This window comes from Neolamprologus brichardi, unplaced genomic scaffold (assembly GCF_056152115.1).
Source record: "Neolamprologus brichardi isolate AB-2024 unplaced genomic scaffold, ASM5615211v1 NODE_ptg000031l+_length_7269946_cov_1, whole genome shotgun sequence".
NCBI classification, from domain to species: Eukaryota; Metazoa; Chordata; class Actinopteri; order Cichliformes; family Cichlidae; genus Neolamprologus; species Neolamprologus brichardi.
The window spans coordinates 6,717,013-6,739,811 of record NW_028270136.1 but is presented as its reverse complement, the minus strand read 5'-3'; the positions used below and the strand labels follow the sequence as shown (position 1 = coordinate 6,739,811).

The following is a 22,799-nucleotide window of genomic DNA, read 5'->3' as shown; positions in this document are numbered from 1 at the left end:
CGGGATGCACAGATACTACTCACTCGTGGATGACTTTCAGTGTTTGTAACTTCTACATGAGACGGTCCTGGACCTTCTCCATCATGCTGTGTTTGTACAGTTACCTGGGGTTCAGTCTGGATTACCTGCATAACTTCAGGCTCTGGGACAGACACTGAGGGAACACCTCTCTTTACCACATCTGCATAAGACACTGTGACTGTCTGAACACTGCTCTGCACTTCTGTGCTGGGAAAAGTTGAAACACACACCTTTACCTGCTCACTGCTCTGAGAAACATTCACCTGTTCTTTCTCCTTCTGACGTCTAAGCTTCTGGGACTGTGACCTTTTCTTGGCATTTTGCTGAAGTACAACCTGGAGCTTATATGTGGTTATACACAAATGTAAACAAAACTCAACCTTGAAACACAGAAGAACGTATAACTCCTCAAGTTACTGTTAAATCTGAGAAATGTACTATTATACTACTTTAAAATGTTTTTATGAATATATAAACAGATGTTAAAAAGCTGATTTGTACTCCAAACTCAAAATAAAGGAAATTCAAAGTTCTCTGGAAACAATTTGGTCGGTTTTATTGTAGCTCTTTTAGAAACTGTATAATTTTACTTCTTATATATTTTTAACCAGACTGGTAAATAAATACAACTTCTGTAAAATGATATGCAAAATAAATCTCAACAATCAACAGGCTATAATAAAAGTCTTAGCTCTTAGGGAGTTTATGTAAATCTTTCAGATATCTAAAATTTAAATCAAATATATGGAGCTTTGATGACTGGCGATGAGGATTCTTCAGCTGGATGTTCTGCAGCAGTCAGGAAACAGGTCCTCAGGCGCTTCTCGATGACAATACTAACTGAATACTTACACTGAGTGACAAAATGGGTTTGTCCTTAAATAATAATACTATAAAGTTGCAGTCAAATGTTATAGCCAATGAAACAGACAAGCAAAATGTATTTGGATCTAATTTATTATTTATCTGAATGTATGTATTACAAAATAACCAGATTATCTTATTACAAATAAACTTTTAAAAAGGTGATATTTTATATAATTGATCAAAGTAAGCCAAACTAGCAGTGTTAATTCCAAAGTCTAATGCAAAATTAAAATGACAAATGTAGGGCTGTGTAAGTAGTTTCTACTATAAGTTCTACTGTAATTCTACTACTGTATATTTAACTTTCTACTTGTAATTTCCAGCAAAATGACTGAATGTGAGAGTTTAATGACAGGAAAGAAGGAGCAGTAAGAGCAGAGATCTCTCAGAATTCTGTAACAGATAGATCAAGTACTGATAACTTGGATTTCTCAAAACTTGGATTCTCAAAACTGGGATTCTCAAATTAGATAGAGCAGTAGAGATAGAGGGATACAAGATGGAATGGCTGTCAAATTAGATAGAGCAGTAGGGATAGAGGGATACAAGATGGAATGGCTGTCAAATTAGATAGAGTCGGGAGAGTGATAGGATAGACAGAATTGCTTATAATGATAGAGAGAGAGAGAGGATCTTCTGCAGCAGGTCACCTGTAAGACACAAAAGGCCTGGAATTAGTCGTATTTCCAATATGCTTGGATTTACCATATTCTTCAGACTATATGGCACACCCAAAATCCTGTCATTTTCTCAAAAATATACAATGTGCCTAGTGTATCGATTCTGGTTATGCTTACTGACCTCGAACGGGATTTCTGTGGTACACAGCGATCCAAATTCTGTCAAATATTTTAGTAAGACTTCTGTAAGCTACAAAGCTGCGCTGCTTGATGTATTGTCAGAGCATTATGGCTACCATAGTCAGGACCCTCGCAGAGTAATTTGTACGGTGCTTCAACATAACATTATGGTGTGTGTACAAGGACCTGGCACGTGCTAAGAGACATGCTTATGAAGCAGATTTCAAACTGATCAACCCATGAAGAGTTTGATGGATTTGTGGATGAGGAATGAACTGAAAAAGTGAGTGTATTGTTCTGTATTTTATGTGTTACAACTGTGTTGAGAGTTGTTTGTGAATGACTTGAATAAAGTTTGACTTATCTGACTGTTTTGTTTGGCTTAATCTGCCTTAAAAACAGACTTGTTTATTGACATTATGCCTTATAATGTCAAAAATACAGTACATGTAGGGCTTTAAATACTAAAGAGTTCTACAGTAAATTATTGGACTGAACAGAATGACAATGTTTAACAAATGATGGTGGAACTGTTATAAGGACATTTTTGTGTTCTATTAAAACAATAAACTAAGTCTATAAACTCACACCAAGATGTGCTGCTACAGTAACATACTGTAAATATTATATGGTCCAAATAAACCCACACACTGAGGTTACAGCAGACAGTCTCAGGCCTCCTGCTTTAAGCACTTTATATCCATTAAACTCAAAATTATTTATGGCCAAAAAGAACAAAAACTTTCTCACATTTGCCTAAAAACATCTTGATGATCAGCAAGAGCTGTGCGGACTCACGGTACTAAACTGAATCTTCTAAAGTGAGAGAAATATTTCAGAAAAACACCAGCATTAAAGTCAAACATGGTGCCGTTACTGTGATTGTCCAGAGTTCCCTTACTACTTCAGGACCTACATCAACTCATCAGGTCCTGAGCTTAAGTTTAATCACACTTGGGATTTGCAGCAGGAAATTGATCTGAAGCACACAAGCAAGTCCAACTGAATGTCTTGGTGTAGACTAATCAGAGTCTCAACTTTAATGAAATTGAGATCCTTGAAATGATTTCAAAACACTATTTTGGACCTTAATTAAGACACCTGAAATTAAAGTGGACCAAAATCCCCCAGTGATGTAAATCAGTCATTACTAGTTACTATACATGCTTGATGGTAGTTGTTGCTATCAGGGCTTTCACAGCTGCGTATTAGAGAACAGATAGCTGTGGTTTGGTTTTCTCTGCTTCATACATGAAATCATCACTTTAAAACTGCTTTTTTATATTTATTCATATCATCCTTGTTAGATGATTTGAAACATGTGACAAAAAAGCATGAAAAAAATTATCTGCAAGGAAGAAAGACTTTTCCCAGCACTGTACCTCAGACAAGACCTATACTTACCAGACTTGAGACGATCAGATCAGTTGCCTAGAGAAAGGAAACAAAACATCAGATCACTGTTTAATGATTCAAACTGTTGAGCCTCTTCACACACAATTTACTGTGACATTAAATAACTAGTCAAATCCTCAATTTCTTCATGCCTTTATGAACTCACTGTAGTCTAAAGAGGACAAACTTTAGAGTCTCAGATGGCTTTAACATGTTTAATAAAAACATTCATACTACAGAATTGCAAAGAATAGGCACCAATATTTGTTGACACAAATGCAGGATTTACCAAATATTTCGTACACAGAAGCTTTGTGGCGCCAACATTTTCTATCACAAGTCAGCTCTAATAACATGTGAAGAACGACAACTTTTAATCTAATTTCAGATTAAAAATGTTGAATACAAATTAATCATTTAAATCAGAAGCAACAGAAAACCACAACAACAACAGTGGCGCACCATTTTTTTTAATGAAAATTTCTTAAAATATTACACTAAAAGGTCATTCCATTGTATTTGTTGCTAGCAATATTTATGTGTTTTGCAGTATATCCCTTTTTGGCAACATTTATATTTAATTTTAAAACATTGGCTTTAATATACCTACTCACAACTGTACTTCTCTTACATTTTATTATTGCTTAAGTGTTTAAGCTATCATTTATAGGCTACGTTCACACTGCAGGTCTTAATGCTCAATTCAGATTTTTTGATCAAAACAGATTTTTTTGTCTGCTTGTTCACACTACAAATAAAATGTGACAGCAAACGTGCTCTAGTGTGAACGCTCAAAGCGGCCCGCATGCGCAAAAGAAGACGTCACACACAACGCGCTCTGTTTAGACCCAGAGCAAACAGTATTGTTTGACTGATGACCTTAGTATAAAGACTTCGGACTTTACGTTTCCCAATTTTTGCTTTAAGTTATTTTGTTATTTACATAATAATGTAAATAACCTAATAAATATCCTTATTGCTGTTTTAGAGGAGCGGTGCTTCAAAGGATAGTTGCAGATTTCTGTCAGAATCTGCAGATTATACAGTACAAATAAAATGTTCACGTTGTCTTCCCAACAGTTTCACTGACATCTACACTGGATGGCCAGGAAGCGTTCGCGATGTCTTCTCAGGCGCTTCTCTGGTGCTGATAATTGGCGTCTGTCTTGTGTCAGTGACGTAAAAGACGGATTTAATGCGACATGACCGTTCAAACAGCAGTCGCTTTCTAAAACATCAGATATGTCTCGGATTCAGCACCACATACGAAAGTGACCCAGGACGGATTTGAAAATATCAGATTTGTGCCGTTCACACTTTCATACCATGATACCATCACTGATACCAACATGACAAAAAAAATCTGATTTGATGCGCTTTCGCCTGCAGTGTGAACGTCACTCAGGCAAAAATACTTCTAGTGTTTTGACTTTTTTGGCTAATTTATAAGTGGAATGAGAGAGAAAATAAAAATCGATAGCTGTGGTGCTCTTAAGTGTTTAAGGTACCACCTATACTCACACTTGAATCCACAAACATAAGGAGAAATCGAACAACTGCATAAAGATATCTCTGACATTTAACTATGTTTGGACTTGATAAGCCATCAAAAATTAAAATCAGACATTAATGGGCTATTAAACTTCATTGACATTTTCAGGGGCAGTCAGTGGTCCTGTGTGGGGGCTTTGCTGCTACAGATTCTAAATCCTGACTATTTGTCTTTGCCCATGAGTGAATGGCAAGATAACACAAATAGCCAAACTACTGTAAGTAAATTACTAAACATTACCATTACTGTCTACTTACCAGCAAAGGCAAAACCAAAGATCTGTTCACTCTGTGTAACAAAAGACAAAGAACAAAAATACAGGCTCAGACAACTCCAATCAGCATTAGAGTCACTACTGCATCACTCTCTGTAGTCAAAAACATTCTGGAAACTTCTTTGTTTACCACAGCTGGAATACAAACAACAACTCTCCACTGTTTTCTTTTTCCGCACCCTAATAAATATTATTTTCATAAAGGTAATATGTAGTTTTATCCATTTGCAATAAGCCACACAAGTTTGAGTCATGTAATGCTCCAAAATTTAGGTTCAGTTACATAAGAGAGTAGATATCGTAACCAATGATTTGCTACACCTAGCACTGCACACTTTATTAAATGGTGATGTCACAATTTAAAAGTAGGCAACAATCACAAATGATAGCTTGTATGGAATGTTTGTAGGCTTTAACATTTGAGGTGGCCTGCATTCAAATTCTATTAACACAATAAAAACAAACAGAGTCTATAAACTTACACCAAGATGTGCTGCTACAATCACTTACTGTAAATATTATATGGTCCAACAAAACCAACACACTGAGGTTAGAGCAGACAGTTTCAGGCCACCTGCTTTAAACACTTCAGATCCACTCAACTTACATTTATCCCACAAAAAACGTGCCTTAATCCCTAAAATTCTCAAATCCCTGTGTCTGTGTGTACTTGCTTGGGACAACAGTATATCATAATATCTGGGGTTCCGTTAACATAAAACATAAAACAATTTACTCTGTATGAATTTTGGCAAAATGAGAAATTTGGAGAGAGCTAGTTTCCACGCAGCAGTTTCTACATATTTCAGTGACATTTGGGGCATGTTTGATACACAGCAATAAGCACTCCCCTAAATCTATGATAAACTTATCATAGCTGATATTAAGGCCTAATTAGCAAAATTTAGTATGATGATAATTTCTTTGTAGATCATTTTATGATAAAAAGAACAGAAGTGAGTGCTGTATCTGAGCTGTTGCATGTAAGATCTTTGCTGGAGATTCCCACATTTCTTAAACAAACAAAGAAACAAACAAACATGACTTTCAGACACAGTTCATCTTTTGTAAATTAGGGCAGGATTATTAAAAAAAAACAAAAACAGTCTTGATAAAAATATCAGGCCACTATAAAATTTCTTATGTTTATGTTTTCATCCCACCTATATTTTGCAAGTCATTATGACAAATTACAAAAAGCAGTTTCTAGGCAGTGATTTAAGGGAAAAAGCTTTTGAAATCCACAATGCCCTATCACCAGTGGTCTCAAACTCTGGTCCTTAAGGCCTGGTGTCCAGAAACATTTCTGTGTGTCCCTGTTGCAACACACCTGAATAACATTAGTAGGTCATTAGCAAAACTCTACAGAACTTGACTACATGCTGAGGTGGTAATTCAGCCATTTGATTCATGTTATAGCAGCTCATGAGTGAATGAACATGATGTAATGAAAGTACTTTTAGAAGTACATTTTTCCAAACACTTAAATTACTTAAATTTTAGTAGTCTTAGGGGATGCCACTTCAGCATACAGTCAAATTCTATACTCTTACTAATGACCTACAAATGTTATTCAGGTGTTTTGTAACAGGGACACGTGGAAAAGCTTCAGGATACCGGCCCTTGAAGAGTGGAGTTTGAGACCCCTGCCCTATGTGAATATTTAATTGTCCCTAAACTGCTAGCCGTGAGCTGCTCTAATGTGAAACAAACTGATATAGTTCTGTAAAGGTTTACAAAGAGATTTCTAAGGATTTGGAGACCCCAGAAAACAAAAACCCTCACAGATGTTGTAGCTGAAAAGGCAAAAAGAAGTTGCCTAATAATATCTTGATGATAACCAAGAGCTGTGCTGACTAACTGCACTAAACTGAATCATCTATAGTGAGAGAAAAACACCAGCATTAAAGTCAAACATGGTGCTGTTACTGTGATGTCCCAGAGTTCCTTTACTACTTCAGGACCTTCAGGACCATCAACTTATCAGGTCCTGGGCTTAAGTTTAATCACACTTAGGATTTGCAGCAGGAAATTGATCTGAAGCACACAAGCAAGTCCAATTGAATGAATGAAACAAAACTTTTGGTCTGGACTTTAATGAAATTAAGATACTTGGTATGACTTGAAAACCCTATATTAGGCCTTAATTACGACTTTTTCCTTTTCTTTTTTTGCCTGTCCTGTTTGGATCTAATTAAGACAATTCTGAAATTATAGTGGACCAAAATCCCCCAGTGATGTAAACCAGTCATTACCAGTTACTGTAAATGCTTGATGGTAATTGTTGCTATCAGGGAATCCACAGCTGGGTATTAGAGACCAACATGTTTTTACATTAGACCAGGTTGTTCTGGTTCAAAAATGAAATCATCAATTTAAAACTGCTTTTTGTATTTATCCAGGTCATCCTTGTTAGATGATTTGAAACATGTGAAAAAAGCATAAACAAAATAAATCTGCAAGGAAGAAAGACCTTTCTCAGCACTGTACCGCAGACAAAACCTTTACTTACCAGACTTGAGACGATCAGATCAGTATCCTAGAGAAAGGAAACAACACATCAGATCACTGTTTAATGACTTAGACTGTTGAACCTCTTCACACACAATCCAATTTACTGTGACATTAAATAACTAGTAAAATCCTCAATTTCTTCAAGCCTTTATGAACTCACTGTAGTCTAAAGAGGACAAACTTTAGTTACAGAGTCTCACATGGCGATAACATGTGTAATAAAGGCATGCATACTACAGAAGTGCAAAGAAGAGGCACCAGTATTTGTTGGTACAGATTATGGCTTTTTAGCTCCATCATTTTCTATCAGTGCTTAATAAAGTGTGGAAAAACCACAACTGTTAACCTCATTTCAGATTAAAAATGTTGAATACCATTTAAAAAAAAAAAAAAAAAATAGAATCAACAGAAAACCTCATCAGGTTTTAGTTTTGATCTGAATATGTAAATCCTAAAATACATGTAAATTTTGACATGTCATAGCAACAACAGTGGCACACCATTTTTGCAATTAGAATTTCTTAAAAATTATAATAAAAAGTCCTTCCATTGTACCTGTTGGCAGGAATCTTTTTGTATTTTACAATATTTCCCTTTTATATATAATTTTCAAACACATTTTATCAAGCAAATTATTAAGAAACTAACTTAAACTTAGTGTATATAAATTACACACAGGCTTTAACATACACAACATTGCCTACTCACAACTCTGGTTTGCTTAGTTTTTTATTATTGCTTAAATGTTTAACCTACCACTTCTATTCACTCAGGCAAAAATACTTGTATAGTGGTCTGACTTTAATGTAATACATAAGCAGAATATGAGTGAAGATATAAATCAACAACTGTGGTGCTCTTAAGTGTTTAAGCTACCACTTACACTAACTCACCTAAAATGCGTTCATAGTTGTGTCTGCTATGTGAATCCACAAACAAACGGAGAACACGAACAACTGTATAAAAACAGTTGTTCGTGTTCAAACATAAAAATCAGACACAAATGGCCTATTAAACTTCAGGGACAGTCAGAGGTCATGTGTGGGGACTTTGCTGCTACAAGGTATAAATTCTGACCATTTGTTTTTGCCCATCAGTAAATGGTAATGTCACAAAAACCAAACTACGTTAGGTAAGTTGCTAAACATGTTACACAGTGACAATGTCATATTACTGCAGTTACAATTGCTGCTTACTTACCAGCAAAGGCAAAACCGAAGTTCTGTTTCACTCTGTGTAACAAAAGAACAAAAACACAGAATCAGACAACTGAAATCAGCATCAGAGTCAATACTGCATCACAATCTGTAGAGAAAAAAAAATCTGTTAAATTCTTTGTTTACAACAGCTTTACTATAAACACCCCATCTTCTCTTTCTGCACCTTATTAAAGATTTCTGTCTTTACTAAGGTGATGTGTCATTTTATCCATCTGCAATAAGCCACAAAAATTCCTCATTAACGTAAAGCTCTAATACTTTGGTGCTATTACATAACACAGCAGATACCACAAGCAATGATTTGCTCGCACTGCACACTTGATCAAATGATAACATCACAGTTTCAAAGCATGCAAGAATCACAAATGATACTTGATACTATAAATGCTTGATGGTAGGTCTTGCTATCAGGGCTTCCACAGCTGGGTATTGACTATGTGCACGTTAGCATATGCTACTTCCGGTGCGGAAACTCCTGTGGGGAGCTTTGTTTCTGGTGTCCTATTCGCGCCCTGTTTAAGGTCCAAAACAAGTTGAGCAAATAAATAAATAAATAAAGCAGCGATTTACATTTCTATAGATGTCTCGGGCATTTACCCAATATATCTGTAAATGATGTTCATCGACTTGTCGATATTTTTCCCCGGTGCCTCAGAGCAAAAGAGAAAATGGATTCAAATTTTATATTTCTCAGCTGTCCCTCGTTTATCGCGGGTGTTATGTTCTAAAAATAACCAGTGATAGGTGAAATCAATTAGCCAATTTTATTTTTTGACGGTGCAAACGTTTCGTGGACATACAGCCCTGCACTTCAGAGTCACACTGCTAGCGATCAATGCAGCGATTCTGTACTGTACAGGAGAGACGTCACGGAGGAGATAGTCTGCAGCGATCAGGACAGGACGTAAAAAAAAGCATGCAAACTTGCACTAAAAAAATCTGCGAAACAGCGAGGTGAAAGGTGAACCGCGTTATAGCGAGGGACCACTGTAATTTTGAAGGTAAGTCTCAACATACCCTTCGTAAATACTAATGTATAGAAACCCTTACCAGCAATCGTTCATTTTTTGTGTGGCTTTTTTCACAGTTCGTTAACATGCTGTGTACGTGTGTACTTGACTAGCTGATATCGACATAACGGAAACATCTGGTTTGACTATTGTTCACCTGTAGTTTGAATGCTGAACATTTGCCTGTTTAAATCATAAGACCAGTCACTATACAGAGATGTGCTTCTGAATGTGGACGATGTGTCTTCTGCTGCAGTGATGCAGTTCTGCTTGTGTTGAGTGATGTAAACAACTGATCAATTTAAACTCTTTAAACGTCAAAATTGATCATTAGATTTTTATGACACAACAGTGGTGAGTGTTCCCACCTTCCCCTCTTTGTAACTTAACGCGATCTTTCCGTTTTTGAGTTTTGGACATAAATTTTGGAGTATATCTTCGCACTAGCGATTGACCGCAAAGTAAAGCTACCGGAAATGTACAACCCCACATCCGGTCTCAAACCAGGAAGTTAGCATTTTCTCGTGCACAGGGTCAATTAGAGACCAGCATGTTCTCACATTAGAACAGATAGCTCTGGTTTGGTGTTCTCTGCTTCATATGTGAAATCACTTTAAAAATGCTTTTTTATATTTATTCATATCATCCCTGTTAGATGATTTGAAACATGTGACAAAAAAGCATGAACAAAATAAATCTGCAAGGAAGAAAGACTTTTCCCAGCACTGTACCTCAGACAAAATGAACTCAGAGGGGTCTAAAGAGGGTAAAATTTAATTGCAGAGTCTCAAATGGCCTTAACATGTGTAATAAAAACATTAATTACTACAGAAATGCTTTGATAAGCCTTTAAAATTAAAATTAGACATAAATGGCCTATTAAACTTCAGGGACATTTTTAGGGACACTCAGAGGTCTAGTGGGGGGGCTTTACTGCTTATAAATCCTAAATGTGTTTTTGTCCATGAGCAAATGGCAAGATATCACAAAAAGCCAAACTAATGTATGTAAATTGTGTAACATGTTACACAATCCCAATTTCATATTGCTTCAGTTACAATCACTGTTTACTTACCAGCACAGGCAAAACCAAGCTTCTATTTCACTCTGTGTAACAAAAGACAAAGAGCAAAAATACAGGATCAGAAAACTCAAATTAGCATCAATACTGCATCACTCTCTGTTGTCAAAAAGATTCACTAAACTTCTTTGTTTACTACAGCTGGAATACAAACAACAACTCTCCTCTGTTTTCTTTGGTCTACATCTCATTTAAGATTGCAATAACACTCATAGATGAAAAACTACACGATATATTTTTAAGGCTTTAATGTTTGAGGTGGTCTGCATTCAAATTCAACTTCCTAAAATATTATCAACTGCACATAGTATCATTAAATATGATGTAGTTTTAAAATAAATATCTATGTACCATACTAATAATAATATACTGCCATATTTTATTTATGTGAAGGTGGGCTGTTGTTTATTTCATTAATTTTCCACAAAGTGAGAATTTAAACTGTGCTGCAGATTTAGGTTGGCACAAACAAGCCTTTGTTAAACAGTTCTTACAAATTAAAGTCTCCTGTGTAGGAGTTCTTATTATTCTTGGGCTATGTTCACATGTACACAGGTACTTTTGAAAACGGAGATTTTTCTATGCGTTTGCACCTTTCGTCCACACTTAAACGGCGTTTTCGGTGACTGAAAATGGAGATTTCTAAAAGCGCTTGCCAGAATATTTTCGAAAACTCCGTTTTTACATTTATGTGTGGACAGGAAAACAGAGAAAACTCAGCGCCTTTTTGACGTCACACTGTGCGCCACGTTATTGTTTCGGTGAAATGCATTTCTACAATACTGTTAATTGTACTCTCTGCAGTGTTTAAATGCTTACATATACACACAGTTAATGTCCCCCCACACATATGACTTTGTTCTGCTTTTATGCCCCATCTTTGTTTGCCATTTCCCACCGAGGCTTCTAGACTTCTGATTGGCCAACATTTCTACAGGTTAGGAATATATCGCCACCTGTTGCTTTGGCATGTTGCTAGCAGCGTTTTCCTTCATTTCTGCATTTACGTGTGGAAGGGATCGTTTTGTAAAACGGAAAATCTCAGTTTTCAAAAATACCCATGTACGTGGGGACATAGCCTACGTTTAATCCTGAGTTTCTCCCTCCCTCCTTTCTCTTAATTAACCCACAAGACCTGGACAAATGTGACTCTTTTAATCCCGTGTTCGGTCAGAGGCGGTAAAATGGCTCCTTTGATCTTGCCGACAGCTGAAACTGAATCTATGTGGGTTCGTTAAAAACGTTACAGCCTAAAGAACGAGGCTGTTTTAACCAACTGATTTGTGAAGAGAGCTAACTGCACCTTATTTAACAGACTGAAAAACACGAACACACCAAATGTAATTAATAAAACAACACAATAACTGTGGTTTACAGTCAAATGAATTATCTTCATTTCACACTGGGCTCATAAGAGCGCTAGGGGTTAGCATTGGGTTGTTAGCGTTAGCTCATCAAACACTGCTTTTACATACAAAAATGACAATTTTTCACTAAAAACCAACCATTGTGTTACTTTAATATGAGTTATACCTCGACTGGCTTTATAAATCACTAACAAGAACTCGTTAAATCGCGCAAACAGAGTATAGACATTTAGGAGAGAGGAGCAGCACTCACCGAGAGCGGACTCGTCAAAGTGTGCAGAGAGGCGGATGTCAGCCAGTCAGGTAAAAGATGAGGCGTTCACGGGTAGTAGGAAATTCCAGTATTACAGAAATACTATAAAAAGCAGAAATCCTATAATTTAGCAGAAATACTATAAAAAGCAAAAATACTATAATTTAGCAGAAATACTATAATTTAGCAGAAATACTATGATTGAGCAGAAGTACTAAGATGTAGTAAAAGTACTTTGATTTAACAGAAATACAATTATGGAGGAGTAATACTTTAAAATGGGAGAAATATTGATACACACACACACACATACACAGAGCCTAAAGGGAACAGTATTTGTGCCATGGACTGTTAACAAGAATCTGAGGTCCATATTAGAAAAGCTGGTAAAATGATAAAAGTTTGCAGAATTGTAATGAATAATCAATATGAATTACTGGTCTGTGAAAGTGTATTAATTTGTAGGGAGAAAAACAGGTTGATAAAGGTAGAATCGAACCCACGACCTTTTGGTTGCAGACCCGTGTCATTACCAACTGCACCACTGGGGAAGACAGCAAGCGCCTGGAAAACAGGGTGATGACCCGTCAGAATTAGATCGCGGTGAGAGGCGAAAAACGCCGTTTTTTGGAGTTACGAAACGTCGTGTAACTCCAAAACTAGGTGGACTAGAAGCATAATTCTTGTACTGGGTGAATCAGCGGACTTTGGTGTAGTTTGACTGCGATTTTCATTGCTCTTTGTACAACCGTCGCTGAGATATGACAAGAGAAGAAACGGCAGACCTCAGATATGATTGGCTGGCTGGGAAGCTGTGCAGGCTCTGATTTGTAAATTTGAATGTCTCACTCCTCACAGAGGATTGGCTGCCTGGGGACCTGGCAGTAATATATAGAAATAGTATGATTAAGCATAAATACTACATTTAGTAGAAATACTATGTTTTAGCACAAATACTATAAAAAGCAGAAATACTATAATTTAGCAGAAATACTATATTAAGCACAAATACTATAAAAAGCAGAAATACTACATTAAGGACAAATACTATATTAAGCAGAAATACTATATTAAGCACAAATACTATAAAAAGCAGAAATACTATAATTTAGAAGAAATACTATATTAAGCACAAATACTATAAAAAGCAGAAATACTATAAAAAGAAGAAATACTATAATTTAGCAGAAATACTATGAAAAGCAGAAATACTATCATTTCGAAATACTATAACACACACACACACACATACACAGAAAGAGAGAGAAGCAAGTTTTTAGGTCAGTCAAGTAGCCTGTATTAATTCTTCATAATACAAGAATTATGCTTCTAGGTGGATTAGAAGCATAATTCTTGTACTGGGTGAATCAGCGGACTTTGGTGTACTTTGACTGCGATTTTCATTTCTCTTTGTACAACCGTCGCTGAGATATGACGAGAGAAGAAACGGCAGACCTCAGATAGGATTGGCTGGCTTTCAAGCCGTGAAGGCCCCAATATGCAAATTTGAATGCCTGAGCCCTCAGATATGATTGGCTGGCTGGGAAGCCGTGCAGGCTCTGATTTGTGAATTTGAATGTCTCACTCCTCACAGAGGATTGGCTGCCTGGGGACCTGGCAGTAATATATAGAAATAGTATGATTATGCATAAATACTACATTTAGTAGAAATACTATGTTTTAGCACAAATACTATAAAAAGCAGAAATACTATAATTTAGCAGAAATACTATATTAAGCACAATTACTATATTAAGCACCAATACGATAAAAAGCAGAAATACTATAATTTAGCAGAAATACTATTATTAAGCAGAAATACTATAATTTAGCAGAAATAATATGAAAAGCAGAAATACTATATTAAGCACAAATCCTATAAAAAGCAGAAATACTATATTAAGCAATATAAATATCCCATAAAAAGCAAAAATACTGTACTATGATTTGGTAGAAAAACTATAATTAATCAGAAATACTATATTTGGCAGAAATACTATATTAACCCTTTAAGACCTACCATAGAACCAAGCCCGCCAGAGCTTATATTATATTTTTACATGCTGTAGTGCCATTTTTGGGAGCATTTCAAGTTGCTATACATCAATACAACCATTACATCCTAGATTTTAATAATATGTATGAATTAAGTGCATAGTGATTACATAAATTGCAAAAAAGTGCAATAAACTACAAAAAAATTGAAAATCGTTTTTGTTTTTTTAACATATATTTCTAGTTAGAGAAATTTAAGAGGCTTATCCCTCAAAACTGTAAATACAAAAAAGTTGCACAAACTAGTTTCCCACCAAAGGAAATTTATTTTGAGTGCCTTCATAGTTTTATTTTTGAAATACACCAATTTTTATACACTGCAGGAAAAACAAAAATAAATATTATAGTGCAAATTTGCAAAACAGCAGCATATGCATCAAAATAAACTATTTCCAGCAGTGCAATATGAGTCCTAAGCATCCTAGAAACGACACAGAAAGTCATAAAGTCAAACATAACTTTTAAAAACACCAGTATAGGCTCATTGAGGCCCGGGCGGTAAAAAACTACATTTCCGCGAAAATGACGTCACTTCCGATTTCGGGCAGGTCATGGCGGACATGCGATAGTTCGCGCTGACGTCTAATCCAATGTAGGAAGTGTTATGAACAGCTGATCGGATCGGCAAAGCGTGTTTCTGGAATATTATGTTTTTGTTGCTGCAAGCGCTTTTTATGCAGTTTTTGCAAAGCTATATGTGGAAGGAAACTGTGACCTAGGACAAGCTGATGGCATAAGATGTAAGTACAACTCCTCCGGTTTCATATGCAAAAAAAATTATTGCGCTAGCTCACGTGGTTGCAGAGCTACCGGGATTTTAAAATAGTTACGCCAAACACAGCGTGCCCGCTCCGACCGGTTTTAAAGGGTTAAGCACAAATCCTATAAAAAGCAGAAATACTATAATTTAGCAGAAATACTATATTAAACACAAATCCTATAAAAAGCAGAAATACTATATTAAGCACAAATCTTATAAAAAGCAGAAATACTATATTAAGCACAAATCCTATTAAAAGCAGAAATACTATATTAAGCACAAATCCTATTAAAAGCAGAAATACTATATTAAGCACAAATCTTATAAAAAGCAGAAATACTATATTGAGCACAATTACTATATTAAGCACAAATCCTATTAAAAGCAGAAATACTATATTAAGCACAAATCCTATTAAAAGCAGAAATCCTATATTAAGCACAAATACTATAAAAAGCAGAAATACCATAATTTAGCAGAAATACCATAATTTAGCAGAAATACCATAATTTAGCAGAAATACTATAATTTAGCACAAATACTATATTAAGCACAAATCCTATAAAAAGCAGAAATACTATAAAAAGAAGAAATACTATAATTGAGCAGAAATACTATAATTTAGAAATACTATAACACACACACACATACAGAAAGAGAGAGAAACAAGTTTGTAGGTCAGTCAAGCAGCCTGGGAGCTGCTGAATTTGAATCCACCAATCAGAGAGGCTGTGTACTTTTTCCCGCCAAAACAGGTGCAGCCGTTTTTACACACACGCAGCAGAGAGGGGATTTTTGCAGTCTATTTCTCATAGTGAGGACTACCCTCCAAACAAATGGCCATAATTTCCTAACCGTAGGGGCTAGAAGGGTCATTCTTACACCGTTTTGTTCAGAAGAGATGGGGGAATATTCAAGTGTTGACAATTTATCATTAAAATATGAATTATTAAAGATATTTGACTTCTAATGCACCATAACTGAGTAGAGGCGAAGCGAAAACTGCCTTGACTTGCCCTCAAACAACGCTTTGTAACTCTAAATCTATTTGGAGTATCGATATCATTCTTTCACCGTAAGAGACAGCAGGCTTTGGTGAACAGTCATGGAAATTTTCAGGTCTCTGTGGAAATCCATTAAAAAGATATGATGAGAGAAAAAAGTGGTTCATTTCCAGAGTTTGAAAGCTGAAGAAATCTGAGCGTAGGACGAATTTCCTACCCTCAAACAAACGTAATTCATGGCCAAATGGTAATAGGTGAGAAAAAAATTCTTGAATTGTGAGCGTCAGGAGTGTCTGAAGATATACTGGGACAAGCCTCATGTTTTAACTTCGCTTCGTTAAGGAGATATGACGATTCGAATATGCCTCTCATTACAGAAATCCAGCGGTGATTTTGAACAAACTCTCCATTGACTTTCTATGGAGAGTTTTGAGACTTTGTGTTGGTCTGAGGAGATTTGCCAAAATTCTATAAATCCCACAACAATGATAGTGACATTTTCTGAAAGCCAGCAAAAATACCTACGTTTTGATGTATAATTTGTGGAAGTTGAGTGAAAATTGAGCAAGTAGCAAGAAGTTGTTCGGACATGAAGAGAAGACTGCGAAACCTACAGTGTCTCACTTAGAACCAAGTGCATAGCAACCATAACAACGCATGTATTTTGTGAAAAATCACAATTTTGCAACTCAAAACTTTAAGAGGGATAAAAATAAAACGGTAAAAGATTTGAAAAAGCTGATTTATACCTGAATAGCCCAATAATTTGAGAACATTTTAAAGTTTGAATGGTTGTTCTAAGTGAAAATATAAGGAAGTAGTTAAGTTTCAAAAACAAGCAAATTTTAGCAGAATTGCGGAAGTTTCCCATTCATTTCAATGGGACAAATTAAAGGAAAAAAGCTTAATATTTTAAAAAGTATAATAGCGAAAAATACCAAAAGATATAGCCGGAAAGAGCAAAAATAGCAGAATAGTTTAAAATTTGAATGGTGAAAATAGCACAAAAATTGTGGAAGTAGTTCAACGGCGAAAAACGTACGGAAGTCCTAAGAATAATAAAGAATAAAGAGAAACAGGAAAACAATAGTGTGGATGCCTTAAAGCATCCACACAATAATAAAGTATAAAGAATAAAGAGAAACAGGAAAACAATAGTGTGGATGCCTTAAAGCATCCACACAATGATAAATTGTCAACACTTGAAGATTCCCCCATCTCTTCTGAACAAAACGGTGTAAGAATGACACTTCTAGCCCCTACGGTTAGGAAATTATGGCCATTTGTTTGGACGGTAGTCGTCACAATTAGAACTAGAAAAATTTGCATTTCCTGCGAAAATGCAGTGTGGATGCTTTAAAGCTGAAGCTGTCTGCAAAAACTAGCTGAAAAAGCTGAAAAGTTGCAGAAATTGTAAAAACTTTGCAGAAGCAAAGGAACTTTGCTAAAAAGTAATAACTTAGCAGAACTGCAATATCTTAGAGGAAACATAATACTTGGCAGAAATACAATAGCATAGCAGAACTTGGCAGAAATATTGTAACTTACCAGAAACATGATAACTTCTCAAATATACAAGAATTTAGGAGAAATAGTATAAGATAACAGAAAGAATATATTTAGCCAAAAATACTTAAAGATTACAGAAACACTATGATTCAGAAAAACAGTACAACATAGCAGAAATACTGTGATTTACCAGAGACACTTTGATGAACTATGAATATTGCAATTTTAAATTAATACTATGTTTTAGCACAAATACTACACAAATTGTATGATTTGGCACAAAAACCATGATTTGGCAAAAATACTATGACTTAGCAGAAATGCTATGATTGAGCAGAAGTACTAAGATGTAGTAAAAGTACTTTGATTTAACAGAAATACAATTATGGAGGAGTAATACTTTAAAATGGGAGAAATATTGATACACACACACACATACACAGAGCCTAAAGGGAACAGTATTCTTGCAAAATGTCGTGTAACTCAAAAACTAGGTGGAATAGAAGCATAATTCTTGTACTGGGTGAATCAGCGGACTTTGGTGTACTTTGACTGCGATTTTCATTGCTCTTTGTACAACCGTCGCTGAGATATGACGAGAGAAGAAACGGCAGACCTCAGATATGATTTGGCTGGCTGGGAAGCCGTGCAGGCCCTGATTTGTAAATTTGAATGTCTCAGTCCTCACAGAGGATTGTCTGCCTGGGGACCTGGCAGTAATATATAGAAATAGTATGATTAAGCATAAATACTACATTTAGTAGAAATACTATGTTTTATCACAAATACTATAAAAAGCAGAAATACTTTAATTTAGCAGAAATACTATATTAAGCAGAAATACTATAAAAAGCAGAAATACTATGAAAAGTAGAAATACTATAATTTAGCAGAAATACTATATTAAGCAGAAATCCTATAAAATGCAGAAATCCTATAAAAAGCAGAAATACTATAATTTAGCAGCAATACTATGATTTAGCACAAATACTATATTATGCACAAATACTATAAAAAGCAGAAATCCTATAAGAAGCACAAATACTATAAAAAGCAGAAATACTATAAAAAGCAGAAATATTATAATTTAGCAGAAATATTATACTAAGAACAAATACTATAATTTAGCAGATATACTGTATTAAGCAGAAATACTATATCAAGCACAAATATTATAAAAAGCAGAAATCCTATATTAAAAGGCTTTCTCTCTCTCTCTCTCTCCCTCTCTCTCTCTCTGTCTCACACACACACACACACACACACACACACACACACACACACACACACACACACAGAGGGAGAGAGAAGCAACTCTGTAGGTCAGTCAAGCAGCCTGGGAGCTGCTGAATTTGAATCCACCAATCAGAGAGGCTGTGTACTTTTTCCCGCCAAAACAGGTGCAGCCGTTTTTACACACACAGCAGAGACAGGATTTTTGCTTTATCCTATAAAAAGCAGAAGTACCATAATTTAGCAGAAATACTGTGATTTAGCACAAATACTATATTATGCAGAAATACTATATTAATCACAAATACTATAAAAAGCAGAAATATTATAAAAAGCAGAAATACTATATTAAGCACAAATACTATAAAAAGCAGAAATCCTATAAAAAGCAGAAATACTATAAAAAGCAGAAATATTATAATTTAGCAGAAATATTACACTAAGCACAAATACTATAATTTAGCAGAAATACTGTATTAAGCAGAAATAGTATAAAAAGCAGAAATACTATAATTTAGCAGAAATACTATAATTTAGCAGAAATACTATATTAAGCAGAAATACTATATTAAGCAGAAATACTATAAAAAGCAGAAATAGTATAATTTAGCAGAAATACTATAAAAAGCAGAAATACTATAAAAAGCAGAAATACTATAATTTAGCAGAAATACTATATTAAGCAGAAATACTATAAAAAGCAGAAATACACACACACACACATACACACACAAACACACACAAAAAGAGAGAGAAGCAACTTTCTAGGTCAGTCAAGCAGCCTGGAAGCTGCTGAATTTGAATCCACCAATCAGAGAGGCTGTCTACTTTTTCCCGCCAAAACAGGTGCAGCCGTTTTTACACACACAGCAGAGACAGGATTTTTGCAGTCTATTTCTCATAGTGAGGACTACCCTCCAAACAAATGGCCATAGTTTCCTAACCGTAGGGGCTAGAACGGTAATTCTTACACCGTTTTGTTCAGAAGAGATGGGGGAATCTTCAAGTGTTGACAATTTATCATTAAAATATGAATTATTAAAGATATTTGACTTGTAATGCACCATAACTGAGTAGAGGCTAAACGAAAACTGTCTTGACTTGCCCTCAAACAACGCTTTGTAACTCTAAATCTATTTGGAGTTTCGATGTCATTCTTTCAACGTAAGAGACAGAAGGCTTTAGTGAACAGTCATGGAAATTTTCAGGTCTCTATAGAAATCCATCAAAAAGATATGACGAGAGAAAAAAGTGGTTCATTTCCAGAGTTTGAAATCTGAAGAAATCTGAGCGAAGGACGAATTTCCTACCCTCAAACAAACGTAATTCATGGCCAAATGGTAATAGGTGAGAAAAATATTCTTGAATTGTGAGCGTCAGAAGTGTCTGAAGATATATAGGGACAAGCCTCATGTCTTAACTTTGCTTCGTTAAGGAGATATGACGATTCGAATATGCCTCTCATTACAGAAATCAAGCGGCGATTTTGAACAAACTCTCCATTGACTTTCTATGGAGAGTTTCAGACTTTGTGTTGGTCTGAGGAGATTTGCCAAAATTCTATAAATCCCACAACAATAATAGTGACATTTTCTGAAAGCCAGCAAAAATACCTACGTTTTGATGTATAATTTGTGGAAGTTGAGTGAAAATTGAGCAAGTAGCAAGAAGTTGTTCGGACATGAAGAGAAGACTGCGAAACCTTCAGTGTCTCACTTAGAACCAAGTGCATAGCAACCATAACAACGCATGTATTTTGTGAAAAATCACAATTTTGCAACTCTAAACTTTAAGAGGGATAAAAATAAAACGGTAAAAGATTTGAAAAAGCTGATTTATACCTGAATAGCCCAATAATTTGAGAACATTTTAAAGTTTGAATGGTTGTTCTAAGTGAAAATATGAGGAAGTAGTTAAGTTTCAAAAACAAGCAAATTTTAGCAGAATTGCGGAAGTTTTCCATTCATTTCAATGGGACAAATTAAAGGAAAAAAGCTTAATATTTTAAAAAGTATAATAGCAAAAAATACCAAAAGATATAGCCGGAAAGAGCAAAAATAGCAGAATAGTTTAAAATTTGAATGGTGAAAATAGCACAAAAATTGTGGAAGTAGTTAAACGGCGAAAAACGTACGGAAGCAACTAGAATAATAATAATAATAATAATAATAAAGAATAAAGAGAAACAGGAAAACAATAGTGTGGATGCCTTAAAGCATCCACACAAATAGACTGCAAAAATTCCTTTCTCTCTGCTGCGTGTGTAAAAACGGCTGCACCTGTTTTGGCGGGAAAATGTACACAGCATCTCTGATTGGTGGATTCAAATCCAGCAGCTCCCAGGCTGCTTGACAGATCTACAAAGTTGCTTCTCTCTCTTTCTGTGTGTGTTATAGTATTTCTAAATCATAGTATTTCTGCTTTTCATAGTATTTCTGCTTAATATAGTATTTCTGCTAAATTATAGTATTTCTGCTTTTTATAGTATTTCTGCTTAATATAATATTTCTGCTTAATATAGTATTTCTGCTAAATTATAGTATTTCTGCTTTTTATAGTATTTCTGCTAAATTATAGTATTTCTGCTTTTTATACTATTTGTGCTAAAACATAGTATTTCTACTAAATGTAGTATTTATGATTAATCATACTATTTCTATATATTACTGCCAGGTCCCCAGGCAGCCAATCCTCTGTGAGGACTGAGACATTTAGCCCTGAAATTTACATATCAGGGCCTGCATGGCTTCCCAGCCAGCCAATCATATCTAAGTTTTGCCGTTTCTTCTCTCGTCATATCTCCGCGACGGTTGTACAAAGAGCAATGAAAATCGCAGTCAAAGTACACCAAAGTACGCTGATTCACCCAGTACAAGAATTATGCTTCTAGTCCACCTATTTTTGAGTTACATGACGTTTTGTAACTCCAAAAATCGGCATTTTTCGCTTCTCACCGCGATCTAATTCTGACTGCTCATGACCCTGTTTTCCAAGTACCCAGTCTCTTTCCCAGTAGCGCAGTTGGTAGTGACATGGGTCTACAAGCCAAAGGTCGTAGGTTCGATTCCAGCTAGGGCAACATGTTTTTTCCCTACAAATTAATACACTATCACAGACCAGTAATTCATATTCATCATTTATTACAATTCTGCAAACTTTTATGATTTTACCAGCTTTTCTAATATGGACCTCACATTCTTGTTAACACTCCATGGCACAAATACTGTTCCCTTTAGGCTCTGTGTATGTGTGTGTGTATCAATATTTCTCCCATTTTAAAGTATTACTCCTCCATAATTGTTTTTCTGTTAAATCAAAGTACTTTTACTACATCTTAGTACTTCTGCTCAATCATAGTATTTCTGCTAAATCATAGTATTTTTGCCAAATCCTGATTTTTGTGCCAAATCATAACATTTGTGTTATGTTATAGTATTACTACTAAGTGGAGGAATTTCTGTCATGTTACAGTATATGTGCTGATTACAGTATTTCTGCTAAATCATAGTATTTCTACTATATTATATTTTTCTTTCTAAATATAGCATTTCTGCTATATAATTGTATTTCTGCTATGTTATAATATTTGTGCTAAACCAGAGTATTTGTGCTGAAACATAGTATTTCTGCCAAATGATAGTATTTCTGTCAAATTATAGTATTTGTGCTTTTTATAGTATTTCTACTTTTTATAGGATTTGTGCTAAATTATAGTATTTGTGCTTTTTATAAGATTTGTGCTTAATATAGTATTTGTGCTTAATATACTATTTCTGTTAAATTATAGTATTTCTGCTTTTTATAGTATTTCTTCTAAATTATAGTATTTCTGCTTTTTATAGTATTTCTGCTAAATCATAGTATTTCTGCTTTTTAGAGGATTT

At 35.1% G+C, this 22,799-nt stretch overlaps 1 long non-coding RNA gene across 1 annotated transcript; it reads right to left on the bottom strand.

Annotated features, from left to right (window-relative positions):
- Positions 1 to 606: 606 nt before the first annotated feature.
- On the bottom strand, positions 607 to 10,761 carry LOC102786258 (uncharacterized). The gene is made up of 6 exons (XR_015718429.1): positions 10,729 to 10,761; positions 8,624 to 8,655; positions 7,422 to 7,448; positions 4,893 to 4,923; positions 3,093 to 3,119; positions 607 to 1,538 (listed from the first exon to the last, which is right to left on the bottom strand). It is a non-coding gene; the product is annotated as an uncharacterized LOC102786258 (long non-coding RNA).
- Positions 10,762 to 22,799: the final 12,038 nt, after the last annotated feature.